The sequence below is a fragment of the Cherax quadricarinatus genome, chromosome 6 (assembly GCF_038502225.1).
Source record: "Cherax quadricarinatus isolate ZL_2023a chromosome 6, ASM3850222v1, whole genome shotgun sequence".
Lineage (NCBI taxonomy): Eukaryota > Metazoa > Arthropoda > Malacostraca > Decapoda > Parastacidae > Cherax > Cherax quadricarinatus.
The window spans coordinates 17,197,622-17,215,383 of record NC_091297.1 but is presented as its reverse complement, the minus strand read 5'-3'; the positions used below and the strand labels follow the sequence as shown (position 1 = coordinate 17,215,383).

The following is a 17,762-nucleotide window of genomic DNA, read 5'->3' as shown; positions in this document are numbered from 1 at the left end:
CCAAATGATGGCAATATGTGATGAGTGGGAGTGAGTTGTGTGATGAATGGGAGTGTGGTGAGTGGGAGTGAGTTGTGTGATGAATGGGAGTGAGTTGTGTGATGAATAGGAGTGTGGTGAGTGGGAGTGAGTTGTGTGATGAATGGGAGTGTGGTGAGTGGGAGTGAGTTGTGTGATGAATAGGAGTGTGGTGAGTGGGAGTGAGTTGTGTGATGAATGGGAGTGTGGTGAGTGGGAGTGAGTTGTGTGATGAATGGGTGTGGTGAGTGGGAGTGAGTTGTGTGATGAATGGGAGTGTGGTGAGTGGGAGTGAGTTGTGTGATGAATGGGAGTGTGGTGAGTGGGAGTGAGTTGTGTGATGAATGGGAGTGTGGTGAGTGGGAGTGAGTTGTGTGATGAATGGGAGTGTGGTGAGTGGGAGTGAGTTGTGTGATGAATGGGAGTGTGGTGAGTGGGAGTGAGTTGTGTGATGAATAGGAGTGTGGTGAGTGGGAGTGAGTTGTGTGATGAATGGGAGTGTGGTGAGTGGGAGTGAGTTGTGTGATGAATGGGAGTGTGGTGAGTGGGAATGAGTTGTGTGATGAATGGGAGTGTGGTGAGTGGGAGTGAGTTGTGTGATGAATGGGAGTGTGGTGAGTGGGAGTGAGTTGTGTGATGAATAGGAGTGTGGTGAGTGGGAGTGAGTTATGTGATGAATGGGAGTGTGGTGAGTGGGAGTGAGTTGTGTGTGGTGAGTGGGTGTGAGTTAGTGGTTCAGCTTTAAAGGTGTGCATGCGTGAGGTAGTGTTTACCTCGTACACTCTCCCAACTACCTGTGCTCCTTAACTCTCTCTCTCTCTCTCACTCATCTTACTCTCTTCTCACCACAGTCAGCAGCCCCAGGACTGGAAGAGAAAAGAAATATGGGGTTGGTTGCATTTTTCGTTTATTAAATTAGTTCTGAAGCTATTATAGTTGTGCAAGCTTGAATATTTGCTGTTGTTTTTTCTCTTGAATTTATTGTATAGTGTTATCTGAGATCAAGTTGTAGTTCAAGACAAAGAAATTTGTATGTTCTGTATGTATGTATACATACATACATTCATGCATATGTATATACATAACATGCATATATACGTACATACATATATATATACATAACATGCATATATACATACCTACATATATACAAATATACATATATACATACATACATACAACCACAAATAGGTGAGTACAAATAGGTGAGTACATACATATATGCATATGCACATACATATTCATACACAGTGGCTATTTTGTACACCTGCGTGTTAATGCAAATGTTTAATCGGCCAATCATGAGGCAGCACTTCAATACCTTAAAGCATGCAGACATAGTCAAGAGGGTCAGTTGTTATTCAGACCGAACATCAGAATGAGGAAGAAATGTGTTCTAGGTGCCTGACCATGGAATGATTGTGACAGTATGTATCTCAAAAACTGTTGGTCTCGTGAAATTTTCATGCACGTGGAGGTTCTGTAGGCAAAAATGCCTTGTTTGTGAGAAAGGTCAGAGGAGAATGGCCAGACTGGTTCAGACTGATAGGAAAGTGACAGTGATTCAAATAACCATACGTTGCAACAGTGGTATCCAGAAGAGCATCTCTGAATGTGCAACACATCAAGCCTCAAAGTGGATGGTATACAGCAGTGGAAGACCATATATCAGATTCCACTCCTGTCAGCTAAGAGCAAAAAACTGATGCTACAGTGGGCAAAGGCTTACCAAAACTAGACATATGAGGATTGGAAAAATGTTACCTGGTCTGAAGAATTTAATTTTCTGCAGTGACATGCAGATGGTAGTCAGAATTTTGCATAAACTTTGGGATGTAGTGGAACAGGAGATTTGTAGCATGAATGTCGAGCTGATAAATCTGCAGCAACTGCATGTCTAAATGGATCAGAATCTCTAAGGAATGTCATGAAGAATTCAGGCTGTTCTGATGATAATAATAATAATGATCTTTATTTCTACAAGTACATGTACAGTTTATACAGGCCTAGCTGACATCAGTGACATACTACGCTGTAGAAAGCCACTTGTTATGCAAATTAGGTCAGTTTTGTACCCATACCAGTTGGCTAACACCCAGGTACCTGTTTTACTGATAGGTAAACATAGACAGCAGGTGTCTTGAGGAAACACGTCCTAATGTTTTCACCTGTAACGGGGATTGAACCATAAACCTTAGTGTGTGAGCCGAGTTCACTATGGGGAAAGGAGAAGCCCTACCCAGCACTAGAAGGGGGTAACTAATAGTGACCACTAATAGTGACTACTACTACTACTACTGATGAAATTAAGACACATGTGCGGTGTCTGGTTGTCTTTGTTGTGGACGTTTCGCCATCCAGTGGCTGGCTGGATGGCGAAACGTCTACGATGGTGATGCCCGGGTGTTGCGCATGTGTCTTAATTTCATCTTGTCGGTATTATATATCATTCTTGTACTACTACTACTACCACCACCTCTTCCTGCCTATATATAGCCGTCCTGCTCCACTTCTGGTTAGTGTGACTTTGTAAATGGTCCAAGTCAGACCGAAACGTCGTCGTAAGCTTCTCTCTTTTATGTGCGGGTTATTTGTGTATGGGTGTATAGGTGGATGGGGTGTAGGTTTCAGGTACATCTTGCTGCTTCTACTTAGACTTAGGTCACACTACACTATTTTCTTGCTATTACTTGTTCTTATTTGTTTCCTCTTACCTCCATGGGGAAGTTTCCCTGGCGTTTACCTGGAGAGAGTTCCTGGGGTCAACGCCCCCGCGGCCCGGTCTGTGACCAGGCCTCATGGTGGATCAGGGACTGATCAACCAGGCTGTTACTGCTGGCTGCACGCAATCCAACGTATGAACCACAGCCCGGCTGGTCAGGTACCGACTTTAGGTGCTTGTCCAGTGCCTGCTTGAAGACAGCCAGGGGTCTGTTGGTAATCCCCCTTATGTATGCTGGGAGGCAGTTGAACAGTCTTGGGCCCCTGACACTTATTGTGTTGTCTCTTAATGTGCTAGTGACACCCCTGCTTTTCATCTGGGGGATGTTGCATCGTCTGGAACAGAATTCTTCCTCCGTAAGCCATGTGTGTCCTAAGAGGCAACTAAAATGCTGTGAACGAGGGGCTAGTAACCCTTTATCCTGTATATATTACTGTATACAGTGGACCCCCGCATACCGATTTTAATCCGTGCAAGAGGGGTCATTGGTATGCGAAATAATCGGTATGCGAATGAATTTTCCCCATAAGAAATAATGGAAATCAAATTAATCCGTGCAAGACACCCAAAAGTATGAAAAAAAAAATTTTTACCACATGAAATGTTAATTTTAATACACACAAACTGAAAAAGGCATGCACACTTACATGACACTTACTTTTATTGAAGATCTGGTGATGATTGATGGGATGGGAGGAGGGGAGAGAGAGTGTTAGTGTTTAGAAGGGGAATCCCCTTCCATTAAGACTTGAGGTGTAGAGTCCTTTTCTGGGGTTACTTCCCTTCTTTTAATGCCACTAGGACCAGCTTCAGAGTCACTGGACTTCTTTCGCACAACATATCTGTCCATAGTGGCCTGTACCTCTCGTTCCTTTATGACTTCCCTAAAGTGTTTCACAACATTGTCAGTGTACAAGTTGCCAACACGGCTTGCAATAGCTGTGTGAGGGTGATTCTCATCCATAAAGGTTTGCACTTTCAGCCACATTGCACAGATTTCCTTAATCTTTGTAGTAGGCAACTTCTTCAATTTCTCTCTTCCCTCCTCTGAACCAGTTTCCTCAGGTCTGGCCTCTTGCTGTTGAAGTTGATCTATCAGCTCATCAGTGGTTAGTTCTTCATTGTCCTCCTCCACCAACTCTTCCACATCCTCCCCACTAACCTCCAACCCCAAGGACTTTCCCAATGCCACAATGGATTCCTCAACTGGCATAATCCTCTCAGGGTTAGCCTCAAACCCTTCAAAATCCCTTTTGTCTACACATTCTGGCCACAGTTTCTTCCAAGCAGAGTTCAAGGTCTTCTTAGTCACTCCCTCCCAAGCCTTACCTATAAGGTTTACACAATTGAGGATATTAAAGTGCTCTCTCCAAAACTCTCTTAGTCAGTTGAGTTTCTGAGGTCACTACAAAGCACCTTTCAAACAGAGCTTTTGTGTACAGTTTTTTGAAGTTTGCAATAACCTGCTGGTCCATGGGCTGCAGGAGAGGAGTGGTATTAGGAGGCAAAAACTTGATGTTAATGAATTTCATGTCCCCATAAAGTCGCTCTGCCACGTCTGTAGGATGACCAGGGGCATTGTCTAACACCAGGAGGCACTTAAGTTCTAATTTCTTTTCAGTTAGGTAATCTTTGACATTGGGGGCAAATGCATGGTGTAACCAGTCATAGAAAAAGTCCCTAGTGACCCATGCCTTACTGTTTGCCCTCCACAGCACACACAAATTCTCCTTGAGGACATTCTTTTGCCTGAACGCTCTGGGAGTTTCAGAGTGATACACTAATAAAGGCTTAACTTTGCAATCACCAGTAGCATTGGAACACATCAACAAAGTAAGCCTGTCTTTCATGGGCTTATGTCCTGGGAGTGCCTTTTCCTCCTGAGTAATGTAGGTCCTGCTTGGCATTTTCTTCCAAAACAGGCCTGTTTCATCACAATTAAACACTTGTTCAGGTTTCAGTCCTTCAGCCTCTATGTACTCCTTGAATTCATGCACATATTTTTCAGCCACTTTGTGGTCCGAACTGGCAGCCTCACCATGCCTTATCACACTATGTATGCCACTACGCTTCTTAAATCTCTCAAACCAACCTTTGCTGGCCTTAAATTCACTCACATCATCACTAGTTGCAGGCATTTTTTTATTTAAATCCTCATGCAACTTCCTAGCCTTTTCGCTTATGATCGCTTGAGAGACGCTATATATATACAGTGGACCCCCGCATAGCGACCTTAATCCGTGCAAGAGGGCTGGCTGTTATGCGAAATGTTCGCTATGTGAATGAATTTTCCCCATAAGAAATAATGGAAATAAAATTAATCCGTGCAAGACACCCAAAAGTATGAAAAAAAATTTTTTTTACCACAAAAAAATGTTAATTTTAGTACACACAAACTGAAAAAGGCATGCACAATTACATGACACTTACTTTTATTGAAGATCTGGTGATGATTGATGGGATGGGAGGAGGGGAGAGAGAGTGTTAGTGTTTAGAAGGGGAATCCCCTTCCATTAAGACTTGAGGAGGCAAGTCCTTTTCTGGGGTTACTTCCCTTCTTCTTTTAATGCCACTAGGACCAGCTTCAGAGTCACTGGACTTCTTTCGCACAACATATCTGTCCATAGTGGCCTGTACCTCTCGTTCCTTTATGATTTGTCTAAAGTGGTTCACAACATTGTCATTGTAACAGTCACCAGCACGGCTTGCAATAGCTGTGTGAGGGTGATTTTCATCAAAAAAGGTTTGCACTTCAAGCCATTTTGCACACATTTCCTTAATCTTTGAAGTAGGCAATTCCTTCAATTTCTCTCTCCCCTCCTTTGAACCAGTTTCCCCAGGTCTGGCCTCTTGCTCTTGAAGTTGATCTATCAGCTCATCAGTGGTTAGTTCTTCATTGTCCTCCTCCACCAACTCTTCCACATCATCCCCACTAACCTCCAACCCCAAGGACTTCCCCAATGCCACAATTGATTCCTCAACTGGTATACTCCTCTCAGGGTTAGCCTCAAACCCTTCAAAATCCCTTTTGTCTACACATTCTGGCCACAGTTTCTTCCAAGCAGAGTTCAAGGTTCTCTTAGTCACTCCCTCCCAAGCCTTACCTATAAGGTTTACACAATTGAGGATATTAAAGTGATCCTTCCAAAACTCTTTTAGAGTCAATCGAGTGTCTGTGGTCACTTCAAAGCACTTTTGAAACAGAGCTTTTGTGTACAGTTTCTTGAAGTTGGAAATGACCTGCTGGTCCATGGGCTGCAGGACAGGAGTGGTATTAGGAGGCAAAAACTTCACCTTAATGAAGCTCATGTCCCCATAAAGTCGCTCTGCCACGTCTGTAGGATGACCAGGGGCATTGTCTAACACCAGGAGGCACTTAAGTTCTAATTTCTTTTCAGTTAGGTAATCTTTCACATTGGGGGCAAATGCATGGTGTAACCAGTTATAGAAAAATTCCCTAGTGACCCATGCCTTACTGTTTGCCCTCCACAGCACACACAAATTATCCTTGAGGACATTCTTTTGCCTGAACGCTCTGGGAGTTTCAGAGTGATACACTAATAAAGGCTTAACTTTGCAATCACCACTAGCATTGGCACACATCAAGAAAGTAAGCCTGTCTTTCATAGGCTTATGTCCTGGGAGTGCCTTTTCCTCCTGAGTAATGTAGGTCCTGCTTGGCATTTTCTTCCAGAACAGGCCTGTTTCATCACAATTAAACACTTGTTCAGGTTTCAGTCCTTCAGTTTCTATGTACTCCTTGAATTCATGCACATATTTTTCAGCCGCTTTGTGGTCCGAACTGGCAGCCTCACCATGCCGTATCACACTATGTATGCCACTACGCTTCTTAAATCTCTCAAACCAACCTTTGCTGGCCTTAAATTCACTCACATCATCACTAGTTGCAGGCCTTTTTTTAATTAAATCCTCATGCAACTTCCTAGCCTTTTCACATATGATCGCTTGAGAGACGCTATCTCCTGCTAGCTGTTTTTCATTTATCCACACCAATAAGAGTCTCTCAACATCTTCCATCACTTGCGATCTTTGTTTCGAAAACACAGTTAAACCTTTGGCAAGAACAGCTTCCTTGATTGCCGTTTTCTTGCCCACAATAGAAGAGATGGTTGATTTGGGTTTCTTGTACAACCTGACCAGGTCGGTGATACGCACTCCACTTTCATACTTATCAATGATCTCTTTCTTCATTTCTATAGGAATTCTAACCCTTATTGCTGTAGGGTTGGAACTAGAAGCTTTCTTGGGGCCCATGGTCACTTATTTTCCAGAAACAGCACCGAAAACACTGTAATAATACGAAATATTCCGATTGTATGCTTGAATGTTACCGCGGAGGCTGGCTGGTAAACAATGGCACAGGCGGCACATGTGAGGCTGGCTGAGGGCGCACATTGGACGCGTCTCGGACGAAGGCCGCTGAGCGGGTTTTTGTCCACTATGCGGGGCAAAATTTTAGCGATCAAAGCGTCCGCTATGCGGATTGTCCGTTATGCAAGGCGTCCGTTATGCGGGGGTCCACTGTACATACATCTAGTTTTTTCTCCTTTTTCTAAATAACTCTAGTTCTTCTTTATTTCTTCTATTGTCCATGGGGAAGTGGAAAAGAATCTTTCCTCTGTAAGCCATGCGTGTCGTATGAGGCGACTAAAATGCCGGGAGCAATGGGCTAGTAACCCCTTCTCCTGTAGACATTTACTAAAAAAGAGAAGAAGAGAAACTTTATAAAACTGGGATGCTTAAATGTGCGTGGATGTAGTGCGGATGGCAAGAAACAGATGATTGCTGATGTTATGAATGAAAAGAAGTTGGATGTCCTGACCCTAAGCAAAACAAAGCTGAAGGGGGTAGGGGAGTTTCAGTGGGGGGAAATAAATTTGATTAAATCTGGAGTATCTGAGAGAGTTAGAGCAAAGGAAGGGGTAGCAGTAATGTTGAATGATCAGTTATGGAAGGAGAAAAGAGAATATGAATGTGTAAATTCAAGAATTATGTGGATTAAAGTAAAGGTTGGATGCTAGAAGTGGGTTATAATAAGCGTGTATGCACCTGGAAAAGAGAGGAATGCAGAGGAGAGAGAGAGATTTGGGGAGATGTTAAGTGAATGTATAGGAGCCTTTGAACCAAGTGAGAGAGTGATTGTGGTAGGGGACCTGAATGCTAAAGTAGGCAAAACTTTTAGAGAGGGTGTGGTAGGTAAGTTTGGGGTGCCAGGTGTAAATGATAATGGGAGCCCTTTGATTGAACTTTGTATAGAAAGGGGTTTAGTTATAGGTAATACATATTTTAAGAAAAAGAGGATAAATAAGTATACAAGATATGATGTAGGGTGAAATGACAGTAGTTTGTTGGATTATGTATTGGTAGATAAAAGACTGTTGAGTAGACTTCAGGATGTACATGTTTATAGAGGGGCCACAGATATATCAGATCACTTTCTAGTTGTAGCTACACTGAGAGTAAAAGGTAGATGGGATACAAGGAGAATAGAAGCATCAGGGAAGAGAGAGGTGAAGGTTTATAAACTAAAAGAGGAGGCAGTTAGGGTAAGATATAAACAGCTATTGGAGGATAGATGGGCTAATGAGAGCATAAGCAATGGGGTCGAAGAGGTATGGGGTAGGTTTAAAAATGTAGTGTTAGAGTGTTCAGCAGAAGTTTGTGGTTACAGGAAAGTGGGTGCGGGAGGGAAGAGGAGCGATTGGTGGAATGATGATGTAAAGAGAGTAGTAAGGGAGAAAAAGTTAGCATATGAGAAGTTTTTACAAAGTAGAAGTGATGCAAGGAGGGAAGAGTATATGGAGAAAAAGAGAGTGGTTAAGAGAGTGGTGAAGCAATGTAAAAAGAGAGCAAATGAGAGAGTGGGTGAGATGTTATCAGCAAATTTTGTTGAAAATAAGAAAAAGTTTTGGAGTGAGATTAACAAGTTAAGAAAGCCTAGAGAACAAATGGATTTGTCAGTTAAAAATAGGAGAGGAGAGTTATTAAATGGAGAGTTAGAGGTATTGGGAAGATGGAGGGAATATTTTGAGGAATTGTTAAATGTTGATGAAGATAGGGAAGCTGTGATTTCGTGTATAGGACAAGGAGGAATAACATCTTGCAGGAGTGAGGAAGAGCCAGTTGTGAGTGTGGGGGAAGTTCGTGAGGCAGTAGGTAAAATGAAAGGGGGTAAGGCAGCCGGGATTGATGGGATAAAGATAGAAATGTTAAAAGCAGGTGGGGATATAGTTTTGGAGTGGTTGGTGCAATTATTTAATAAATGTATGTAAGAGGGTAAGGTACCTAGGGATTGGCAGAGAGCATGCATAGTTCCTTTGTATAAAGGCAAAGGGGTTAAAAGAGAGTGCAAAAATTATAGGGGGATAAGTCTGCTGAGTATACCTGGTAAAGTGTATGGTAGAGTTATTATTGAAAGAATTAAGAGTAAGACGGAGAATAGGATAGCAGATGAACAAGGAGGCTTTAGGAAAGGTAGGGGGTGTGTGGACCAGGTGTTTACAGTGAAACATATAAGCGAACAGTATTTAGATAAGACTAAACAGGTCTTTGTGGCATTTATGGATTTGGAAAAGGCGTATGACAGGGTGGATAGGGGGGCAATGTGGCAGATGTTGCAAGTGTATGGTGTAGGAGGTAGGTTACTGAAAGCAGTGAAGAGTTTTTACGAGGATAGTGAGGCTCAAGTTAGAGTATGTAGGAAAGAGGGAAATTATTTCCCAGTAAAAGTAGGCCTTAAACAAGGATGTGTGATGTCACCGTGGTTGTTTAATATATTTATAGATGGGGTTGTAAGAGAAGTAAATGCGAGGGTCTTGGCAAGAGGCGTGGAGTTAACAGATAAAGAATCACACACAAAGTGGGAGTTGTCACAGCTGCTCTTTGCTGATGACACTGTGCTCTTGGGAGATTCTGAAGAGAAGTTGCAGAGATTGGTGGATGAATTTGGTAGGGTGTGCAAAAGAATAAAATTAAATGTGAATACAGGAAAGAGTAAGGTTATGAGGATAACAAAAAGATTAGGTGATGAAAGATTGAATATCAGATTGAAGGGAGAGAGTATGGAGGAGGTGAATGTATTCAGATATTTGGGAGTGGACGTGTCAGCGGATGGGTCTATGAAAGATGAGGTGAATCATAGAATTGATGAGGGGAAAAGAGTGAGTGGTGCACTTAGGAGTCTGTGGAGACAAAGAACTTTGTCCTTGGAGGCAAAGAGGGGAATGTATGAGAGTATAGTTTTACCAACGCTCTTATATGGGTGTGAAGCATGGGTGATGAATGTTGCAGCGAGAAGAAGGCTGGAGGCAGTGGAGATGTCATTTCTGAGGGCAATGTGTGGTGTGAATATAATGCAGAGAATTCGTAGTTTGGAAGTTAGGAGGAGGTGCGGGATTACCAAAACTGTTGTCCAGAGGGCTGAGGAAGGGTTGTTGAGGTGGTTCGGACATGTAGAGAGAATGGAGCGAAACAGAATGACTTCAAGAGTGTATCAGTCTGTAGTGGAAGGAAGACGGGGTAGGGGTTGGCCTAGGAAAGTTTGGAGGGAGGGGGTAAAGGAGGTTTTGTGTGCGAGGGGCTTGGACTTCCAGCAGGCATGCGTGAGCGTGTTTGATAGGAGTGAATGGAGACAAATGGTTTTTAATACTTGATGTGCTGTTGGAGTGTGAGCAAAGTAACATTTATGAAGGGGTTCAGGGAAACCGGCAGGCCAGACTTGAGTCCTGGAGATGGGAAGTACAGTGCCTGCACTCTGAAGGAGGGGTGTTAATGTTGCAGTTTAAAAACTGTAGTGTAAAGCACCCTTCTGGCAAGACAGTGATGGAGTGAATGATGGTGAAAGTTTTTCTTTTTCGGGCCACCCTGCCTTGGTGGGAATCGGCCAGTGTGATAAAAAAAAAAAAAAAGAATCAAGGAGACATCCCCAGACATAATAGCACTCACAGAAACGAAACTCACCAGAATAATAACAGATTCAATCTTTCCATCCGGATATCAAATCTTCAGGAAAGACAGAGGGAGGAGAGGGGGAGGAGGAGTTGCACTAATCATTAAAAACCAGTGGGGTTTTGAGAAAATGGAAGGAATGGATGGCACAGGCAAAAGGGACTACTTAGTAGGAACAATCAAGTCTGAGGGACATAAGGTGATAATTGCAGTAATGTACAACCCACCACAGAACTGCGGGAGGCCAAGAGAAGAATACGATGAGAGCAACAGAGCAATGATCGACAGGAGAGCACACATGGGGGGAGCAAAGTTACTAGTTATGGGTGATTTCAATCACAAGGAGATTGACTGGGAAAACCTGGAGCCCCATGGGGGTCCCGAAACATGGAGAGCCAAAATGATGGATGTGGTACTGGAAAACCTCTTGCATCAACATGTTAGAGACACTACCAGAGAGAGAGGAGAGGATGAACCAGCAAGGCTGGACCTTGTATTCACCTTGAGTAGTTTGGACATCGAGGGTATCATGTATGAAAGGCCCCTGGGAGCTAGTGATCATGTGGTTCTGTGCTTCGACTACATAGTTGAGCTCCAAGTGGAGAGAGTAGCAGGAATAGGCTGGGAAAACCAAACTACAAAAGGGGGAACTACTCAGGCATGAGGAACTTCCTTCAAGACATTGAGTGGGAGAGGGAACTGACAGGAAAACCAGTACAAGAAATGATGGACTATGTCACAAAAAATGCAAGGAGGGAGAGGAGAGGTTTGTTCCCAAGGGAAACAGAAATAATGGGAAGAACAGAATGAGTCCTTGGTTCACCCAAAGGTGTAGGGAGGCAAAAACTAGGTGTACTAGAGAATGGAAAAGGTACAGAAGACAGAGAACTCAGGAAAATAAGGAAATCAGCTGAAGAGCCAGAAACGAATATGCACAGATAAGAAGGGAGGCTCAGAGACAATATGAAAATGACATAGCATCAAAAGTAAAGACTGACCCGAAGCTGTTGTACAGCCACATCAGGAGGAAAACAACAGTCAAGGACCAGGTAATCAGACTGAGGAAGGGTGATGGGGAATTCACAAGAAACGACCAAGAGGTATGTCAGGAGCTCAACACAAGATTTAAAGAGGTATTTACAGTGGAAACCAGTAGGACTCCAGGAAATCAGAACAGGGGGGGCACACCAGCAAGTGCTGGATGAGGTACATATAACCAAGGAGGAGGTGAAGAATCTGCTATGCGAACTTGACACCTCAAAGGCAGTGGGACCAGACAACATCTCTCCATGGGTCCTTAAAGAGGGAGCAGAGATATTGTGTGAGCCATTAACAAAGATCTTCAACACATCATTTGAAACTGGGCAATTCCCTGAGGTATGGAAAATGGCAAATGTAGTCCCAATTTTTAAAAAGGGAGACAGACATGAGGCACTAAACTACAGACCTGTATCACTAACGTGTATAGTATGCAAGGTCATGGAGAAGATCATCAGGAGGAGAGTGGTGGGGCACCTGGAAAGAAACAAGTGTATAATTGACAACCAGCACGGTTTCAGGGAAGGAAAATCCTGTGTCACAAACCTACTAGAGTTTTATGACAAGGTGACAGAAGTAAGACAAGAGAGAGAGGGGTGGATCGACTGCATATTTTTGGACTGCAAGAAGGCCTTCGACACAATTCCTCACAAGAGGTTACTGCAAAAGCTAGAGGATCAGGCACACATAACAGGAAAGGCACTGCAATGGATCAGAGAATACCTGACAGGGAGGCAACAACGAGTCATGGTACGCGATGAGGTGTCAGAGTGGGCACCTGTGACAAGCTGGGTTCCACAGGGGTCAGCCCTAGGACCTGTGCTGTTCTTGGTATATGTGAACGACATAACGGAAGGGATAGACTCAGAAGTGTCCTTGTTTGCGGATGATGTGAAGTTAATGAGAAGAATCAAATCGGATGAGGATCAGGCAGGACTACAAAGAGACCTGGACAGGCTACAAGCCTGGTCCAGCAACTGGCTCCTTGATTTTAACCCTGCCAAATGCAAAGTCATGAAGGTTGGGGAAGGGCAAAGAAGACCGCAGACACAATATAGTTTAGATGGCCAAAGACTGCAAACCTCACTCAAGGAAAAAGATCTGGGGGTGAGTATAACACCGAGCATATCTCCTGAGGCGCACGTCAATCAGATAACTGCTGCAGCATATGGGCGCCTGGCAAACCTACGGATAGCGTTCCGATACCTCAGTAAGGATTCGTTCAAGACTCTGTATACCATTTACGTCAGGCCCATACTGGAGAATGCAGCACCAGTTTGGAATCCACACCTAGTCAAGCACGTCAAGAAATTAGAGAAAGTGCAAAGGTTTGCAACAAGACTAGTCCCAGAGCTATGGGGATTGTCCTACGAAGAAAGGTTGAGGGAAATCGGCCTGATGACACTGGAGGACAGGAGGGTCAGGGGAGACATGATAACGACATATAAAATACTGCGCGGAATAGACAAGGTGGACAGAGACGGGATGTTCCAGAGAAGGGACATAGACACAAGTGGTCACAGTTGGAAGTTGAAGACTCAGATGAATCAAAGGGATGTTAGGAAGTATTTCTTCAGTCATAGAGTAGTCAGGCTGTGGAATAGCCTAGAAAGTAACGTAGTGGAGGTGGGAACCATACATAGTTTTAAAGCGAGGCATGATAAAGCTCATGGGGCAGGGAGAGAGAGGACCTAGTAGCAATCAGCGAAGAGGCGGGGCCAGCTGTGACTCGACCCCTGCAACCACAAATAGGTGAGCACAAATAGGTGAGTACACACACACACACACACACACACACACACACACACACACACACACACACACACACACACACACACACACACACACACACACACACACACACACACACACACACACACACAATGGCACCTCAAATCAAATCAAATCAAATCAAGTTTATTCTCTATAAAGATTACTATGCTTGGTTTACACATTTTAGGATATTGTGTGGTTTACATGTTATAAAATAATAATTACAGAGGAGGCCACTATCACACCTAGCATGGCTAGGCATTTCGGGCAGACTAAGATTAATTCATAACTTTAAATTATTACAGATTATGGAGCAAGTTGGTATTAACCCTTTGACTGTCGTAAGCCCCTTTCTGAAACTGTCATTCTATGTCGCAAAAGTTTTGGAAAAAAAAAATTATCTTTTCTTATGAAATGATAGAGAATCTTTTCCCTTGGCACCAAGGTATTGGTCCAGTGTGGTGAGAATGGTATAGCACTGCGTACCTTGTTCCAAGGTTCGTAGGTTCGAGTCTCCTTCAGCCAGAGATCAGTGTTTGTGTATTTTGCCTGCTCTTGCGAATTCCTTGCTTTTTTATTTATTTATATATATATATATATATATATATATATATATATATATATATATATATATATATATATATATATATATACTGTATATATATATATATATATATATATATATATATATATATATATATAATAAATATATTATATATATTATATATTTTTATTTTTTATTATCACACCGGCCGATTCCCACCAAGGCAGGGTGGCCCGAAAAAGAAAAACTTTCACCATCATTCACTCCATCACTGTCTTGCCAGAAGGGTGCTTTACACTACAGTTTTTAAACTGCAACATTAACACCCCTCCTTCAGAGTGCAGGCACTGTACTTCCCATCTCCAGGACTCAAGTCCGGCCTGCCGGTTTCCCTGAATCCCTTCATAAATGTTACTTTGCTCACACTCCAACAGCACGTCAAGTATTAAAAACCATTTGTCTCCATTCACTCCTATCAAACACGCTCACGCATGCCTGCTGGAAGTCCAAGCCCCTCGCACACAAAACCTCCTTTACCCCCTCCCTCCAACCCTTCCTAGGCCGACCCCTACCCCGCCTTCCTTCCACTACAGACTGATACACTCTTGAAGTCATTCTGTTTCGCTCCATTCTCTCTACATGTCCGAACCACCTCAACAACCCTTCCTCAGCCCTCTGGACAACAGTTTTGGTAATCCCGCACCTCCTCCTAACTTCCAAACTACGAATTCTCTGCATTATATTCACACCACACATTGCCCTCAGACATGACATCTCCACTGCCTCCAGCCTTCTCCTCGCTGCAACATTCATCACCCACGCTTCACACCCATATAAGAGCGTTGGTAAAACTATACTCTCATACATTCCCCTCTTTGCCTCCAAGGACAAAGTTCTTTGTCTCCACAGACTCCTAAGTGCACCACTCACTCTTTTTCCCTCATCAATTCTATGATTCACCTCATCTTTCATAGACCCATCCGCTGACACGTCCACTCCCAAATATCTGAATACGTTCACCTCCTCCATACTCTCTCCCTCCAATCTGATATTCAATCTTTCATCACCTAATCTTTTTGTTATCCTCATAACCTTACTCTTTCCTGTATTCACCTTTAATTTTCTTCTTTTGCACACCCTACCAAATTCATCCACCAATCTCTGCAACTTCTCTTCAGAATCTCCCAAGAGCACAGTGTCATCAGCAAAGAGCAGCTGTGACAACTCCCACTTTGTGTGTGATTCTTTATCTTTTAACTCCACGCCTCTTGCCAAGACCCTCGCATTTACTTCTCTTACAACCCCATCTATAAATATATTAAACAACCACGGTGACATCACACATCCTTGTCTAAGGCCTACTTTTACTGGGAAAAAATTTCCCTCTTTCCTACATACTCTAACTTGAGCCTCACTATCCTCGTAAAAACTCTTCACTGCTTTCAGTAACCTACCTCCTACACCATACACTTGCAACATCTGCCACATTGCCCCCCTATCCACCCTGTCATACGCCTTTTCCAAATCCATAAATGCCACAAAGACCTCTTTAGCCTTATCTAAATACTGTTCACTTATATGTTTCACTGTAAACACCTGGTCCACACACCCCCTACCTTTCCTAAAGCCTCCTTGTTCATCTGCTATCCTATTCTCCGTCTTACTCTTAATTCTTTCAATTATAACTCTACCATACACTTTACCAGGTACACTCAACAGACTTATCCCCCTATAATTTTTGCACTCTCTTTTATCCCCTTTGCCTTTATACAAAGGAACTATGCATGCTCTCTGCCAATCCCTAGGTACCTTACCCTCTTCCATACATTTATTAAATAATTGCACCAACCACTCCAAAACTATATCCCCACCTGCTTTTAACATTTCTATGCTGGAAAACTGGTGGTGTACCTGTATTTGAAGTTAAATATACGTATATATATATATTATATATATATATATTATATATATATATATATATATATATATATATATATATATATATATATATATATACAGTGGACCCCCGCATAACGATGGCATCGCATAGCGATTTTTCCGCATAACGATTACTTTTATCGCAAAATTTTTGCCCCGCATACCGATTAAAAACCCGCATACCGATTTTCGTCCGAGACGCGTCCAATGTGCCCTCACATGTGCCGGCCGTCCCATTGTTTACCAGCCAGCCTCCGCGGTAACATCCAAGCATACACTCGGAATATTTCGTATTATTACAGTGTTTTCGGTGGTGTTTCTGGAAAATAAGTGACCATGGGCCCCAAGAAAGCTTCTAGTGCCAACCCTGTGGTAAAAAGGGTGAGAATTAGTATGGAAATTAAGAAAGATTTTGAAGGGTTTGGGGCTAACCCTGAGAAGCCTATGCCAGTTGTGGAATCCATTGTGCCTACTTCAAAGATTAAGGAAATGTGTGCAGAGTGGTTTGAACTGCAAACCTTTATAGATGAAAATCACCCTGACACAGCTGTTGCAAGCCGTGCTTGTGACTATTTCAATGACAATGTTATGGCCCATTTTAGGAAAGTCTTGAAGAAACGGGAGGTACAGAGCTCTATGGACAGATTTGTTGTGCGACAGAGGTCCAGTGACTCTGAAGCTGGTCCTAGTGGCATTAAAAGAAGAAGGGAAGTAACCCCAGAAAAGGACTTGCTACCTCAAGTCCTAATGGAAGGGGATTCCCCTTCTAAACAGTAAGAAGATAATGCTCTCCCCTCCTCCCATCCCATCAATCATCACCAGATCTTCAATAAAAGTAAGTGTCATGTAATTGTGCATGCCTTTTTCAGTTTGTGTGTATTAAAATTAACATTTCATGTGGTAAAAAAAATTTTTTTTCATACTTTTGGGCGTCTTGCACGGATTAATTTTATTTCCATTATTTCTTATGGGGAAAATTAATTCGCATAACGATTATTTCGCATAACGATGAGCCCTCTTGCACGGATTAAAATCGTTAACCGGGGGTCCACTGTATATATATATATATATATATATATATATATATATACACACAGTGGACCCCCGGTTAACGATATTTTTTCACTCCAGAAGTATGTTCAGGTGCCAGTACTGACCGAATTTGTTCCCATAAGAAATATTGTGAAGTAGATTAGTCCATTTCAGACCCCCAAACATACACGTACAAATGCACTTACATAAATACACTTACATAATTGGTCACATTTGGAGGTAATCGTTATGCGGGGGTCCACTGTATATATATATATATATAATATATATATACAGTGGACCCTCGGTTAACAATATTTTTTCATTCCAGAAGTATGTTCAGGTGCCAGTACTGACCGAATTTGTTCCCATAAGGAATATTGTGAAGTAGATTAGTCCTTTTCAGAGCCCCAAACATACACGTACAAACGCACTTACATAAATACACTTACATAATTGGTCGCATTGGGAAGTGATCGTTAAGCAGGGGTCAACTGTACGTATATATATATATATATATATATATATATATATATATATATATATATATATATATATATATATAGATATATATATATATATATATATATATATATATACACACCTACCATCTGACTTACGACTGAGTTCGGTTCCGAGAAACCGGTCGTAAGTCGAAATGGTTGTACGTCGAACTTTACTACTGAATATCAACAAAAGATTTATGTACTGACTTTATTTTATTGTTTT

The 17,762-nt window shown here is 42.5% G+C and overlaps 1 protein-coding gene across 5 annotated transcripts in view; it reads left to right on the top strand.

The window, feature by feature from the left end:
- LOC128692382 (uncharacterized) overlaps nucleotides 1-17,762 on the top strand; it is a 257,585-nt gene that overhangs the window by 1,149 nt on the left and 238,674 nt on the right. For 3 of the 5 annotated variants that reach the window (XM_070080702.1, XM_070080703.1, XM_070080686.1), the window contains exon 1: nucleotides 757-907. The exons of the other annotated variants lie outside the window; for them this stretch is intronic. The gene's annotated coding sequence lies outside the window, so the exon portion shown is untranslated. Of the gene's footprint in view, nucleotides 1-756; nucleotides 908-17,762 lie in introns of those variants that run through there. 5 annotated transcript variants of the gene reach the window in all.